Source organism: Phascolarctos cinereus, unplaced genomic scaffold (assembly GCF_003287225.1).
Source record: "Phascolarctos cinereus isolate Bilbo 61053 unplaced genomic scaffold, phaCin_HiC Scaffold_909;HRSCAF=1564, whole genome shotgun sequence".
NCBI lineage: Eukaryota > Metazoa > Chordata > Mammalia > Diprotodontia > Phascolarctidae > Phascolarctos > Phascolarctos cinereus.
This window is the reverse complement of record NW_027556301.1, coordinates 2,503-14,335: the sequence shown is the minus strand read 5'-3', so window position 1 is coordinate 14,335 and position 11,833 is coordinate 2,503. Positions and strand designations below refer to the sequence as shown.

Here is an 11,833-nt window from a genome sequence, read left to right as displayed (position 1 = left end):
TCACCCTGCTACGTTCCCTGTACATTTTCTTTCCAGAGCATTACTGTGGTGAATGAGAAGCAGGAAGAACAGAGATAAGGGCACACTTTTCTCTTATTCTTCATTTAGCACCACATGCAAGTAGGCTGTATGTAATAAAGCACTGCCTCAAGGAGAACTTTAAGTGAGATCATGACAATGGGACTCCTTTTTCTCATGTCCATGATGAGATCATTGGAATACATAATGTTTAACATCCCATTCTCCCAAGACTACCAACTTTGGGGAGGATATATTCTTGGAAATGGATGTCCTGGTTCACTGCATGGGGTACGTTGAGAGGTACGAGGTCAATGAATCTTTGCACTTCATGCACCACAGCATCCATATAGGGCATATCTTGTCTGTCCTTTATGGAAGGAAGTCGATTATGTCCAATCACACGTTCAATTTCCTCATGAATTTTTGCTGCAGAGACAAAAAATACAAATCACCACTCAATGTTCCACTCTCCTGGGAATTCTCAACTGAGCCTGTTTGGAATATCTGCCCGTTGTTATGACCTAAGATGATTCTCACATGGGCTCAGTGTCCTCCTCCTACTCAGTCAAGGATACAAAGGCTTCTGTAATAGCAATAGGATAAACTTCCATGATTTACTGGATGGGAGTCAGAAAGAATTGTGTTTACATTTCTCTTTAGACACTACCTGTGTAAATTCAGGCAAGTCATTAAATCTATGTAAGCCTCATTTTGTTTGTCTGAAAAATGAGGATCATGAATTATCTGTCTTCTAAGGTTCCTTACTCCTCTAACCCTATTATCGTATGATTTATAAAATGGAGATTAAAAACTGCACCTCCCTTAGCAGGCATGAAATGAAATTACATGTTAACTTATTTGTAAACCTCACATTCTTTATGATTATTATGCCAGCTTTTGTTGTCAAAGAAAGTCGATGCCTTCATTTGAATTTGATAGTGCTGGTGATGGCATTATCATCTTGATTTAAACCATTCACCAGCTGTGTATCTCAGCTCCTGTCTCAATACCCTGAGCTGCTGAGGCATAGAATCTCAGCATTACAGGTGACATGTTTTCACCTAGTGCCATCCATAGCTGAACAGGAATCCTGACTCTAATGGACTGAACAAAGGGTCAACCAGCCTTTGCTTGAGAATCTCTAGTAAGCAAGAACTCACTATTTCCTGCGCAGCTGAATGGACTTCTGGAGAATTTTAATAGTTGGTAAGTCTTTCCTTACATGAAGTCTCCATTTGTCAATTTGTAAGGTCTACCTATGGTTCCTACTTCTGCCTCCTTAGATCCAGCAGTACTACGCCTGGCAGAAGGCAAGCCATTTGAGGAAAGGGGTGTTTCATTTGAGTCTTTATATGCTAAGCATAGAACTGAGGGTGCACAGTGGGAGCTTTATATTTGCTGTTTAAAGTGAATTGAATTCCCCATAATACACTGCCACATGCTTAAATAACAAACAGGTCTTGTTCAAGGGTCCTGTTTTCTTCAATATGCTACTGTCTGACCTGTTGCTGATCTGTGAGGAAGTCATGCAAATCCAATAGGGGGAAAGCAGAGGCCTGATCCTGAGCAAGCTGCAGGGATGGGAAAGCAAGCCTGGTCTGAAAGCATGGCAATTCGGTGTACTTTACCTTGGACCTCAGGATGTTTCAGAATGAGCAGCAGGCCATATCTTACGGTGCTGTGCGTTGTCACTGTTCCTGCACTAAATAAATCTCTTCCTGTCATTTTTAGATTTTCCAAGTCAAATTCAGACTGGGGATTATCTTTCTCCTAAAGGAGAGATACAAAATAGATTAAGTAATGAGAGACAGCAGGGAAAGCCATTAGTAACCATGTGAAGTTCTTAAAGTTTGTCCTAGGAGCCCTCCCCCACCTTCATTTCCCTACTCTAAGACAGAATAACCTTCCTAATGCTCTTAGGTTTCCCCTGTTCATCCACAGACTTACCTTTCCTAGGCAACCTTCTTCCCATCCAGAAACATGACATAGTGAATAGAGCACTAGGCTTTGAATCATTAAGATCTGAATTAAATTTTATTCTCAGCTAAGGGGTCTGTGTCCATGGGAAAGTCATTTAATTTTTCTGGGCCTCAGTTTCCTCATATGTAACAGGAGAGACCTGGATCCTTTCAGCTCTCTATTTATTATCTATCATATATGTGGCATGGTGAGGACCTGATAAAGTAATTCACTTAAAAAGTTGATAACCTGCTAAGAGACCTCGCATGCAGATACTTTTACTACAAAGCAGGACAGCATTTTATTTAAAAAAAAAAAAAGGATTTCAGATTTTCAGAACAGGGAACTGAGAGAAAAGTCTTGGGGCAAAAGAATACAGAATTTCAAATTTTGTAGGGAGAGGGAAATTCAACCAGCCAATTTGTAACTGATCAGAAGTTTCCTTTTCAAAATCTCCCTTAAGTGGTCAGCCAGCCCCAGGTTGAAGATTTCCGTACATGGGGAATTTATTACTTAATGAAGAAATTTATTACATCTTGGACATTATCCCCTTGTGTGGAGATTAAATGTGTCTCTGTAACTTCAAATGACTGCTATGAGTTCTGCCTTCTGGGAAATGAGGAACCAAAGGAATTCTAACCCTTTTGTGGGACAGCCCTTAAAATTAGGTGGCTGCTAAGACTCCTTCCAACCCACAGATTCTATGAAATTCTATGAAATACGCAAGCTCCTAGGATTTATAGCTAGGACGCATCTTGGAGATCAACTGGCCTAGCACATTCATTTTAAAGACAAAGAACTTGAGGCCTACAGAGGTGAAACTATAATATTAAAATCAAAGCAGATCAAGTTATAGTATTAAATAAGTAATAATGCAAATACAAGCTTCATCCTGAATAAAATAAGATGGACTTACAGCCATCAATCTTGTAAAAATGAACAATTTTGAAAGATTTATGAACTCATGTCAGTTCAACTAGCAAACATGAGCACAGAGGACTAATGATGAAGAATGGTACCTGCCTTCTGAGAGAGAATTCATGGACTAGTATGTAGAAAGGGACACATTTTTGCACATGGCCAATACAGAAATGTATTTTTCTTGACTATGCTTGTTTGTTAAGAAGGTTATTATTTGTCTTTTTTCATTGGGTGGGAGAAAATAAATATTTGGTAAAAGAAGACAGACTTCAAGAAAAAAGGGTGGGTTTCAGGCATTTCCTAAAAAACAGAAACTCAACATGAGTCAATTATTTGACCTGCAAAACTTCAAACCAGACAAGCATAAAGTAAATAAATTAATGAGAAAAGATAAAGCAATGGAATCAATACTCTCATGCTTGTATGTCAGCTTAACACTATTTTTAAAAAATCTCCCATTGGCCCAGCGCCCCTGGAAAAAAACTGAAAATTGCAGAGGCAATAGAAACAGAGTGGCAACATATGGAAGGAGGGTGTTAAAAAGTTCTTAAGAATACCTTCATTTCAACCTGAAAGAAAGTCTCTAGTGAACAGTTCAATGATGTACGCCTGGTTCTGTAGTGTTTAACATTTTTGTCAGTATATGAAATCAGTCAATCAACAAGGAAGTATAAAATGTATTTTCTGTGCCAAGCAGAATGCCAGGTAATGGAGATATAAAAGCAAAGGATAAAACTAAGACAGCCCCTACCCTCTGGGAGTTTCGATTCTACTGAAGGAATACAATACATATAAATATAAGTACACATGGGATCCATGGAAAATAAATGCACGAATATTTGGGGGTGGGATATTAACAACAGGAAGAATAAGAGAAAGCTACTTGAAAGAGGTAGCAGCTGAGTGTGAACGGATATTAGGGCTGCTAAGAGTTGAGGAAAGAGAGTGAGAGCATTCCAGGGAGGGTGGCCAGACTGTATAAAGGTAAAGAGGCAAAACATGGAATATTGTGTACAAAGAAGAACAAGCAGGGCAGCTTGGCTGGGGCACAGAGGGAGGCTGTGAGAGGGAAGAATGTGTAAGCAGCCCAAAAAGAGAGGCTGCAGCCAAATTGTGAAGGGCTTTAAATGCCAAATACATGAGTTAGTATTTTCTCTTAGGAGCCCTGAAGCTTCCTATCATGGGAATAACCCAGAGAGTCTTGCACTTTATGCATGTTTACTTGGCAGATTTGTGAAGAATGGATTGAGGGTCTGGATGCTTGGAGAGCTGGTAGGAGAGAATTGTCACTGTCTGGGTAAGAGATGCTGGTGATCTGAACTAAGGTGGTTATGATGTTAATACAGAGAGGAAAGAGTTCATGACACTGCCATGATGGTGTTGGGGGAGAGAACACATTTACTCTCCTCCCCACCTCCAGCCCTGAATTCTCATGACTTACTTGGACAATCAAGAAAGATCTTCTTCCACATTGTTTAATGCTCCCAAACCCAGTTTTCCTTCTAGGGGCTGTTTAATTTATTGATTGCAGGGATGGGGAGCCTGCAGATGTCAGGCCACATGTAGCCTTCTAGATCCTTAAGTGTGGCCTTTTCACTGAATCCAAATTTTAGATTTGTTCTGTAAAATTAGAAGGCCACATGTGGCCTAAAGGCCGCAGGCTCCACACCCCTGATTTACACTCTAAAGGAAGGCAGGAAAGAAGTATTTATGAAGCATCTAAATGTGCTAAGCACCTTACAAATAGTATTTCATTTGATCTTTACTATGACCATAGGGGTCGATATTATTATATTCATCTTGCAACTGAAGAAATGAAGGAAGACAGAGGTTAAGTGACTTGCTCAGAGTTATACTATACACTATACTATATTATATTACATGATATTATATGATATTATGTGATATTATGTGATATTATGTGATATTATGTGATATTATGTGATATTATGTGATATTATGTGATATTATGTGATATTATGTGATATTATGTGATATTATATGATATTATATGATATTATTTGGTATTGTATCGTACTGTATCGTACTGTATCGTATTGTATCGTATTGTATCGTATTGTATCGTATTATATTACATTATATTATATTATATTATATTATATTATATTATATTATATTATATTATATTATTTATATTTATTATATTATATTATATTATATTATATTATATATTATATTATTTATATTATATTATATTATATTATATTATATTATATATTTATATTATATTATATTATATTATATTATATTATATTATATTATATTATATTATATTATATTAATACTATACTATATTATACTATACTATACTATACTATTTTATATTATATTAATACTATACTGTATTATACTATACTATACTATACTATACTATACTATGCTTTGCTATACTATAATATACTATACTATACTATACTATACTATACTATACTATACTATACTATACTATACTATACTATACTATACTATACTATACTATACTATACTATACCATGTCTGACTCCAGATTTGAACACAAGTCTTTTGACTTCAGGCTTGGCACTCTATCCATACCACAACCTAGCTTCCTGTATCAGTCTGAGTGGAACCATGTAGGACTGGAGGACAGTTAAGGATTAACTAGAATGTTGGGCTGATGTCCTGATGACAACTCTGAGCTGGGGAGATTATGAGATACCGTAAGTGCTTTATTTGTTTTCTGAATAGGTTTGTGGGTTTCTGGGAGGCTTTTGTATCATCTTCATTTTTCTGTGAGGCAAAATTAATACTGTTCCCTTCCTGAAATTAATTAATTTTGAGTGATTTTATGAGAGAAAATTATAGCTAGATTTTGAGCTAGTATTATATAATGTTTAAAAGTTCACCACGTCCTTTAAAAATTATCGTCATGACCATTCTGGGAGACAAATGCTATTATCCCCATTTTACAAATGAGGATTATGACTTACCCAGGATTACACAGCTAAGAAGTGTCTGAATTTGGCTTTGAACTCAAGTCTTTTTGACTCCAAGCCCTGCTCTGCATCCCATTTCTCCTGTTTAGAGCTTACTTTGTATACATTTGTTTACATATAATCTCCCCCATAAGACTGTGAACTCTTTGAGGGCAGGGGCTGTCTTTTGCCTCTTTTGTGTCTTTGGCACTAAGCGGAGTGCCTGGCATATAGTAGTTGCTTGGTAAATATTTATTAGTTGATTCCTATTATCACTCTCCAATACAATATCCCCTTCCAAACAGGAAAGTCCAGATCACCAGCTCATCACCCAGAAAAGCAGAACTCTTCCAATCTCATTTTTCCATCCAGACTTCAGATAAGGGATACGAGCAGACCAAAGACCAGTTACTAGAAAGCCAGTGGCATCCTTGGGGGATGTGGGTACTTTGAGGTTCTCTCTCATGTCCCTTTCTGTGCTTGTGGCCTGTAAGAATCCTTGGAATATCAGCCTTACTCAACAAGTAAGGTGCTTCCCCCATGCATCTTACCTGCTGCATTTTGGAGAGGTAGCAGTCAATGTAGTCCTGAGGGTTGTTGGGGTCCAGGACCTTCTGATGCTCTTTCACTCTTTCCAAAATGAAATCTTTAAGTTCCTCATTAATTTTTAAAATTCTTTTGTGTTCTCCAGGGAGGTATGCTCTGAATGCTGGTAAAAAGTTGTAGAGCTGCATACACACACCCCAAACCAAAACAAACACATGTGAATTTACTGTCATGAAGAAACTATTTAAAATCTCTCATTATAAATTAGAGATTCCATTTCTTTTTTAAATTTAATTAAATTTTTCATTGACAAAATATATTTTCTCTCTCATCTTCACTGCACATTGGTACAAACAAAAAAGAAAAACAAAACCATCCAAGAAAATACACATAATGAGGCAAAACAAATCCCCACCTTGTCAAGAGGTTCATAAATCCTCTCAAATCTAACCTTAAGTTGTCAAATATCTCAAAACTAATCTATCTGGTGCTGTGCTACCCACTGAGGTGACCAGATGGCATAATATTTTGTCGTTGTTCAAAAGAAGCTCATATTTGAGTTAAGGGGAAATCTACTTGCCTTCGAATGGCCAACTGAAAAAAAAAAAGAAGATAAACAGGCACCAAGGTATGCAATTAATTCAGTTCAATTCACGTTAAGTTAATAAAATGCATCAAGCATTTTTTCCGTACTCACTATGAACCAAGTCCTAGGCTATGGTGCTATAGACAACAATGAAGCAGTCTTCATCCTCAAAAAATTTACATTCTACCACAGAAGGGTTTAGCTAGAGTACCTATTCCAGACTGTAAGTACATATTCCAGAATGTAAATGGAACAGAACATAGGCAAAGGAAAAGAAAGCTTGTTTTTCAGCTGGATGAGGATCTTCAGTTCTGGCTTCAGTGGATGAAGGTTTTCATCCTACATGTCCATCCATTGTAGAGGCAGAGCCAGATCACCACCAGAATCAGTGTAGGTTACTCATCTAAGTGGCTTGCCCTTCCTATTCTCTCCTGGATATCCTGGGCAGGTTCTTTTTGATAACTCTTTTACTTGGTCACATCTGTGAAGAGATACCCCAGGCGCCAGTCAAACACTTCTCCATATAACTTCAATTTTAATGATCTACAACTAGTGCAGGTGCCAACTAGGAACAGGATATCTACCTAATAGATTATGTGAGAGCCAAAGATATTGCATGATGTTATTGTCCTTGAGTGACATGTGTGTGTGTGAATGTGTGTGTGTGTGTTCTCATGAGCGTTGGGACCTTGGCTAAGAGATGAGAGGCTATGGTATATTGATCTTGTTGCTGAAACTCAGCAAACAACCACAGAATAAGAAGAGAGTTCTGGCCTTACCTGTATCCATGGTTCGTTAACGAGGCGGAAGTTTTCATTTAACAAGTTCATCAGATGGAGAAATTTCTCATCATTGTACTTGAATCGGTCACGGAAGAGGATAGAGCAGATCACATTGCATGGTGCACAGCTAAGGATGAAGGTGGGATCAGTGGGCTGACCTAATGTGGAGACAAGTTACCAAAGGGGGAAAAAGCAACTTTAATAGAAATGTTTCCAATCAGATGGGATATGGGCATCATACTTAGATAGGGTGCTTAGTTCTTTAAAGGCTAATGAATATTATTCTCCTGGACGATGTCTTTACTTATAGGGAGGCTAGATAAACTTATAATGCCTGAGCACAAAAAAAGAAGGGAGTTTTCTGACCGGCAGAGTTATTATCTGGTAAGTAGATGAAGGCAGAGACTTTTAAAATGATTCCCAAAGCAAATAGCATTTAGGACTGGGAGTAGGTGAGCAGTTGGACCCTACATGCCCAGGAAGAAAGAACTGAAAACCAACCCTTTGTTTTCCTGAGCTCCTCCACCAGGCATTGGGCTTCTTCTTGAACTCGCTCTTCAACGCTTCTCTTCCCCATCCCAAAGTTCCTTAGGGTCGTCAGGGTAAATCTGCGGTGTTGTTTCCACCTCTCTCCACGACTGAAAATAAGTCCTAGGTAGAAGAGAAGAGGACATTGGTTATTCTTACATTGGAAGGGGAGGGCACAGTGTGTATGATGGCTATGGAGTTTCTGGCTTAGTTCATTGATCAAGTTTAATTTTATTCACTTCAAACTAAAATACAATGACAGAATGGCAGGTACCAGGTACCTACTACATGAAGGTCTTCTGCTAGGTACTGAGAATAGAACAATTAAAATGAAACCAGTAACTATGTTCCAGAGGAGGACGTTCTACTGGAGATACTTTGCCATACATTTTGCTTTTCTGTGACTCTTTTCAGAAAACTAAACTTACCATGTCCTTTGGCTACATCTCCAAACATTGGTAAGATTCCTCTATCCATAAAATTATCTCCATGATCAATTAGAGCTTCCTTCATAATGTTATATCCATGTAGCACCACAACACGCGGGTTCCAATATGAAGAGTATAGATGGGGCCATATTTTTCAGCCAGCTGTGAAAATGCCAAGAAACAGGATGAATTCAGTGTGAAACTTTAGAAAGTGAGAATTTCTCCTCACAACTGCTTCATAACATGCCATATGCATGAGTTCATGTACGCAGGCAAGAGGCTATTACAATTTCTAACTGGGTGATCATAGCACTTCCGGCTTCAATGATTATTTATAAGCAGAAGATTCCCACATTCATATGACCACTTTTCAACTCCACATAGCCAACTGCTTAGAAATGGATTTCTCAACCTGGATGTCCTATTGGCATTGCAAACTTAATATGTCCACAACACAACTCATTTGTTTTCCCCTAAAACTACCCTTTCCTCCAAACTTACCCATTTCCCTTCAGGGACCCCAAGAGGCAGACTTCTCTTAGAGGAACCTACATCAACCCTGATTTAAGGCCATGGATTTATATTTGACTTTTCATTCTTACTTATGTCCAATTAGCTATGGTCAAGTCTGGTAGAATTCATCTTCATGTCTCCCACACCTATTCCATCTTGCCTCCTCACTTGTCCATTAAACTAGTTAAGACCCTCATCCCCTTCCCCTTCTTTACACTACTGTAGTAAACTTGTGATACAGACACTCAAACTAGTCACTCTAATAAATCACCCTGAGGGAAAGAGAAAAAGGAATGGGAAGAAAGAAAAAATCAAACTACCACCAAATTCCCTTGGAAAATAACTGAAATGACCCAGGACCATTACTCAAGAGCCTTTGTAATTGACCTTTTCATGTCAATGACTCCTGCCCTTACACCTAGGCTCTGCTTTCAGTCCAGGCCAAACACTCATCCTTTCAATGAGGAGCAGTCACTGTAGAGAAGGGCCCCACCTTCCTCACCATCACCACTACCAGTTACTAAACAACTGACTAATTTGTTAATTTTCCCTAAGAAGCACAACGCCTTTGCAACTGACATGCATCTAAAATATCTTACTCTATATTGTCTCCACAATAGTGAGCACATAGTAGGTACTTCATAAATGATATTTTATCCATTCTTTCAATGGCTTCCAAGTTCAATCCTCTGCTTCTAGTATTTCTCCTTTGCAATGAATAATCTGCACAACTAACAACTTACTATTCCTGTGGCACAGTTCTGAATGTGCCATTCCTCTACTCAAAAGTCTGCAGGGGCTTCCTACTGCCTCCCTGACTTGGCACTTAAATGCCTCCACAGCTGCCTCCAACCCAATTGTCTAAATTGATTTTGTATGGCCCCTCATCCCACACTTCACATTCTTGCCATGTCCTCTCTTATCTATATTATCTCCAACCTCCTTGCCTTTGCCCAGACTGTCTACCATGCCTGGAATTTATTCCCATTCTCTCTTCCAATAAGAATCTGTTACTTCCCTCAGCATCCTGCTCAGGAGTTCTCTCCTACTTGAAACTTTTTGACTGCCCCACTTACAAATGCTTTATCTGTCCTCTAGTTACCTTCTACTTGGTTATCTATGAATTTTTTGTATCCCTCTAGTAAAACATAAGCTCCTGGAGGACAGGAACTATTTCTTTTCTTTTTTTGTCTTTTCTTTCTTTCTTTTTTTTAAGCAATTGGGGTTAAGGGACTTGCCCTGGGTCACACAGCTAGTAAGTGTGAAGTGTTTGGTCTGATGCTGGATCTGAACTCAGGTCCTGCCCCGAACTATTTTCTTTTCAAGGAGAGAGTTGCATTAACCACATGTTTCTCTCCTCTGTCTGGCACAGTGCCTGGCACATGGAAGTTAATGAAGAAGTTCTCATTAATTGAATGATTTGTTTTTGTCTTTGTATTCACAGAGCCTAGTATGATGCATTGCAAGGGGCCAATATTTGGTTCTGTAATTTAATTTCTTCTGCTGTTACCAAAGTTTTGGCAAAACAACTATTGCTTGCCTAACATCATTGCTAATGGAGATATCACTCATAGAGCCCTTGACTCACACCATCCATGACATAGGATTCTAAATCACCATGAGTCTTGATTCAGTTATCTATTTGAACTTTGTGTCTCCTCCTACAGCCCAAGCAGCCAGATCCAAAACCCAGATCCAGTCCCTTTACCTTAGATAACGATTCAGGCATGTTCTTCAAATCCAATTGCAGGATGTTGCCAATAATGGGAAGAGGAATGGGACCTGGGGGAAGCTTCCTCCTTTTGAATCCTTGTCTCCATAGAGACAAAAAGATCAGCAAAAGAACACAAGTCAGTAGGGCAGTAGAGGTGAGTCCCCAAGGATCCATTCCTGACAGATGGTCCTACAACTCTCAGAGGTATCAGCTCAGATGGCAGACTTTTATCATCATTGGTAGAAACAAGGGGTGGGAATGCCCAGCCAATAAACATTTAGTCCTTGTAGGCAAACAGGATTTTTTTTCCATTAACTCTGATTAGTTTAGCAATCAAGAGGTTATTATGTTGTTTTTTGTTTGTTTTAGACTCTGTCCCTGACCCTAAACTGGCACTAAATTACATAAGGAGAATGGGAATAGGGAAGGCTTTTGTCCAGCTCATTTTGTTGGAGGTCATGGGCTGTCAACAATCAAATTTCTGTTGGCCCATGAGTGTGTGTTTAGCAAGGAGGGCAAATCTCCAAATTCAACCTGAGAGGAGGTTGTGGTGGAGATCAGATTGTCAGTAGGCTTGACCTCATGTTAAAGGGCTCAGATGTTATTTCTTATCTCTTCAACTCTGTCAGGCTTAATTGCCTTCTTAACCATACTTGTTCATTCTTTACTTTGAAGAACATTCTTCTTGAGAGAGAAGATGGCAGCAAAATAGGTATCAACAGGCTTTGCCAAGGTGGAGCCAAGATGGTGGAGCCACAATGGTAGAGTATAGGGAGGGACTCACTTGAGCTCTCCCAAACACCACCAATACCTTTTTTTAAAATGACTCTAAACAAATTCTAGAGCAACAGAACCCACCAAAAGACAGAGAAAACAAACTT

The 11,833-nt window shown here is 38.7% G+C and overlaps 1 pseudogene across 1 annotated transcript; it reads right to left on the bottom strand.

Moving 5' to 3' along the window:
* Window positions 1–75: 75 nt before the first annotated feature.
* Window positions 76–11,172, bottom strand: LOC110204696 (cytochrome P450 2C23-like; annotated as a pseudogene). Its single transcript, XR_013483760.1, has 7 exons — window positions 10,947–11,172; window positions 8,726–8,887; window positions 8,271–8,420; window positions 7,767–7,927; window positions 6,407–6,583; window positions 1,650–1,791; window positions 76–447 (listed from the first exon to the last, which is right to left on the bottom strand). The product of XR_013483760.1 is annotated as a cytochrome P450 2C23-like (transcript).
* Window positions 11,173–11,833: the final 661 nt, after the last annotated feature.